Genomic DNA, 4,721 nt, shown 5'->3' with positions numbered 1-4,721 from the left:
ATATGTATGTGTATATATACACGTATGTATATATGTATGTGTATATATACATATGTATATATGTATGTGTATATATACATATGTATGTGTATATATACATATGTATGTGTATATATACATATGTATGTGTATATATACATATGTATGTGTATATATACATATGTATGTGTATATATACATATGTATGTGTATATATACATATGTATGTGTATATATACATATGTATGTGTATATATACATATGTATGTGTATATATACATATGTATGTGTATATATACATATGTATGTGTATATATACATATGTATGTGTATATATACATATGTATGTGTATATATACATATGTATGTGTATATATACATATGTATGTGTATATATACATATGTATATATGTATGTGTATATATACATATGTATATATGTATGTATATATACATATGTATATATGTATGTGTATATATACATATGTATATATGTATGTATATATACATATGTATATATGTATGTATATATACATATGTATATATGTATGTATATGTATATATACATATGTATATATGTATATGTATATATGTATATGTATATATACATATGTATATATGTATATGTATATATACATATGTATATATGTATATGTATATATACACATGTATATATGTATATGTATATATACACATGTATATATACATATGTACAGTATATGTATATGTATATATGTATAGGAGTGATGCCATGCAGCCGACAAGTTCAGAACCAAGACTTGTGAATTTGGACACAACTAGTAACTACACTATGGACGATCCTGGTGCTGAATAATGGGCCTGAGAGGATGTATCTAATGAATTGTGTATTTAAGCAGCTAAAAGTAGACTTTGAAAACAGAAGTGCACCACAAAGGAAGTCAATTCACTATCAAATATACGTTATAAACAATGTGATGAAGGCTTAACTGAATTTAATAATATTGATGACTGCTAAGGAAAATCACAAATTGGCCTGATAGAATAAATTTCCTACGAATGACCAAGTTGACATTTTTAATTAATTTGCTCCACTGTTGACAAATTTGCAAAAAAATAACTGATGAGACATTGAATCACAGAAAACCAAATTTTGTATGATCATATAACCTTCAAGCTATAATAATGCTATACATATATAGATGTATATAAATATAATTACAAAACAAAACACATTATAGGACTGTTAATACAAACTTAAGTCACACAAAGACATTCTTGACCTGGGGGACCTCCCCCGCCACCCAAAAACAAAGTCCATCATATATGCAAAAGGTGTCGAAAATATATTCAGAAACTTTCTATTGAGTTTAAACATTAAGTTGTCAGTGCAAATTATAATGGACAAATAAGTCCCTCGATTCTTTTGTGTTAATAACACATTGATTCCATATTCATATAAGATATGAAGGTAAGGAAATATGCAATGAGTAGCTTCTTCCCAAAATATATTGTTTACAAATCATGACCTTTTGTGTGTAAACCTACACAACAGGGCAAAAAAATTATAAATCCTGTTAAATTAGACATGAATAAACTGATGACAATATTTCAAAAACTGCACAGCATCTCCGTACAACACTTAATAGAAATTAAAATCATGATTAATGGCTTTGTGATACATATAGGAGTTATACAAGTCAACTAAAACTTGTGAACAGCACAAACACATTTCTGATGGCTTAATGAATATCTGATAGTATTTCATGTAAAGAATGAAAAAGTTAATAAGAATTACATTAAGTAGTGTGCTAAAAGGCATTACTGCAAACTAAATTGTTGAGCAACTTAAATATTTCAATTGCTCTAAGATGCCATTATGGAAAATGTCTGCTTAATAGGGGCAATAGAGTAGTTGGATAAGCAGGAAGACATGAAATTGGCAAAACCTTATTGCAAGACTAACCAAGAAATTAAATTTTACAATGGTTCAGCATTCGCAAGTTCACCTACTCAGATGTTTTTTGTTTTTTTTTTGGTCACTATTGTTTTTGGCCAGCCCAGATGCCCCCAAATGAATACTGTTATTGCTTTGGTGGCATGATGGGCACCAAGGAAACAATTTGACTCGAGACGAGGAGCTCGATTTAGAATGACTCATTTACCATCATCTTGTGGCATTAGAGGCAAGGCTCGGACCCAATCCCCCGTCAATAGTTTGAATTTATTGTATACAGAAAATGACAATGGTGACTGAATAATCCTGATGTACAAACACAAAAAAGATGGTGTATGAATAATATAAGCAGTTGACAGTACACACCAAAAAGTTTTTGCGGTGAAGAAAATCTGTTACAGTCCGATCAAAATAGAACCCCTTTGAACATATACATTTGGTAAACAGATTTGCCGGAATCCAATTTTTAGGCTCTGTAATATAGTAAGAAACATCTTAAGGGAAGTATGAACACATCAGACAGTATAGTCTTCATATGTGGATATACAGTGAGGAAAATAAGTATTTCACCCCCTGGTGATTTTGTGAGTTTGACCCTTTACAAAGAAAGGAACGGTGTATAATTTTCATGGTAGGTTCATCTTAACAGTGAGAGACAGAATATTAAAAAAAATCCCAGGAAATCACAATATATTAATTTTAAACATTTATTTGTCTTTTATTGAGGAAAATAAGTATTTCACCCCCTAGCAAAACATGACTCAGTACTTGGTGGAGAAACCCTTGTTGGCAAGCACAGCGGTCAGACGTTTCTTGTAGTTGGTCACCAAGTTTGCGCAGATGTGCTTCTTCTTGAGCCACTCCTTTGTTGCCTTTGCTGCATGTTTTGGGTCATTGTCATGCTGAAACACCCATCCACGACCCATTTTCAATATCCTGGCTGAGGGAAGGAGGTTCTCACCCAAGATTTCCCGGTACATGGCCCCATTCATCCTCCCCTCGATCCGGTGAAGTCGTCCTGTACCCTTAGCAGAGAAACAGCCCCAAAACATAATGTTTCCACCACCATGCTTGACGGTGGGGATGGTGTTCTTGGGGTCAAAGTCAGCTTTTTTCGCCCTCCAAACACGGCGAGTCGAGTTGATGCCAAAGAGCTCGATTTTAGTCTCATCTGACCACAGCATTTTCTCCCAAGCCTCCTCTGAATCATCCAGGTGCTCATTGGCAAACTTCAGACGGGCCTGTACATGTGCCTTCTTGAGCAGGGGGACCTTGCGGGCACTACAGGATTTCAATCCATTACGGCGTAGTGTGTTACCAATGGTCATCTTGGTGACTGTGGTCCCAGCTGCCTTGATATCATCAACAAGCTCCTGCCGTGTAGTTCTGGGTTGTTTCCTCACCTTTCTCATGATCCGGTTCACTCCACGAGGTGAGATCTTGCGTGGAGCACCAGACCGAGGGAGATTGATGGTCAATTGGTGTGTCTTCCATTTTCTAACTATCGCACCAACAGTTGACTCCTTTTCACCCAGCTGCTTGCTAATGGTCTTGTAGCCCATTCCAGCCTTGTGCAGGTCTACAATCTTGTCCCTGACGTCCTTAGACAGCTCTTTGGTCTTGCCCATTGTGGAGAGGTTGGAATCTGATGCATTGATTGATTCTGTGAACAGGTGTGTTTTTATACAGGTAACGGGAACTTAATTAGGAATACCAATTAAGTAAGAGGACTAATGTGTGTGCCTCCTGGTCACATGACCGGTCTGTGGGAGCCAGAATTCTTGCTGGTTGGTAGGGGGTGAAATACTTATTTTCCTCAATAAAAGACAAATAAATGTTTAAAATTAATATAATGTGATTTCCTGGGATTTTTTTAAATATTCTGTCACTCACTGTTAAGATGAACCTACCATGAAAATTATAGACCGTTCCTTTCTTTGTAAAGGGTCAAACTCACAAAATCACCAGGGGGTGAAATACTTATTTTCCTCACTGTAGAAGAAGGATCATGTTGACACGGTTTCTTGGTCTGGTCCAGAGCTGATTATCTATGGAGGACCAAAACCGCCAAAATAAAAATAAAACAATAAATATAGAAATAAATGAATGACTAAAAGCAAAAATAAAAACGGATATAAAAATATGTCATTCAAAAATTTTATACAAAATAATAAATAGAGATAAAGACAAACAAAAACGTAAATACACACACAAGTTTGTGAACCCTGCAGGCATGGTCAGACTTTTTGTATAAAATAACCTTATTAAATGTTTAGTCATACCCAAATCTACATCGCTGACATTGAAAATAATGGACTTGAACAAAAAGAATGATAATATTGTCGTTCATTCTTGAACAAAAGTTGTTGATTTAAGAAAAACTTAAATTGCAAAAGTATGTGAACCTTAATTGGACAATGCACCTCCTTTTGCAATGAAAACTTCATCCAAGCACAATTTTTGCCACTCTTCCTTGCAAAATGCAGCCAGTTGAGGGAGTTCGGATAGGCGTCTAGCATAAACTGTCCGCTTCAGGTCCCGCCACAGTATTTTGAAAGAATTTAAGTCAGGATTATAACTGGGCACATTTAGAACATTAATCTTCTTGTTCTTTAGCCATTCCTTGGTTGTATTGCTGGAATGCTTTGGATTATTGTCATGTTGCATGATCCATCTTCTACCAGGCTGTAACTTCACAAAGGACAGCTTCAGGTTATGATCCAGAATTTCACAATTATCCTCTGAATTCATGATTCCCTGGACTATGTTGAGTTGTCGTCCAGGTCCTGAGGATGAAAAGCCAGTCC

General features: G+C 34.9%; 1 protein-coding gene across 2 annotated transcripts in view; it reads right to left on the bottom strand.

The window, feature by feature from the left end:
• Window positions 1-1,017: 1,017 nt before the first annotated feature.
• sacm1la (SAC1 like phosphatidylinositide phosphatase a) overlaps window positions 1,018-4,721 on the bottom strand; it is a 37,815-nt gene continuing 34,111 nt past the window's right edge. Inside the window, exons 21-22 of one of the 2 annotated variants that reach the window (XR_013288883.1) lie at window positions 3,912-3,962; window positions 1,018-2,460 (exon numbers count right to left, since the gene is read on the bottom strand). The gene's annotated coding sequence lies outside the window, so the exon portion shown is untranslated. Of the gene's footprint in view, window positions 2,461-3,865 lie in introns of those variants that run through there. The other variant, XM_077548813.1, reaches the window with a different exon arrangement.

Source organism: Vanacampus margaritifer, chromosome 17 (assembly GCF_051991255.1).
Source record: "Vanacampus margaritifer isolate UIUO_Vmar chromosome 17, RoL_Vmar_1.0, whole genome shotgun sequence".
Classification (NCBI taxonomy): Eukaryota; Metazoa; Chordata; class Actinopteri; order Syngnathiformes; family Syngnathidae; genus Vanacampus; species Vanacampus margaritifer.
Note: the sequence above shows the minus strand (reverse complement) of the source record. Positions and strands in the feature narration are given on the sequence as shown.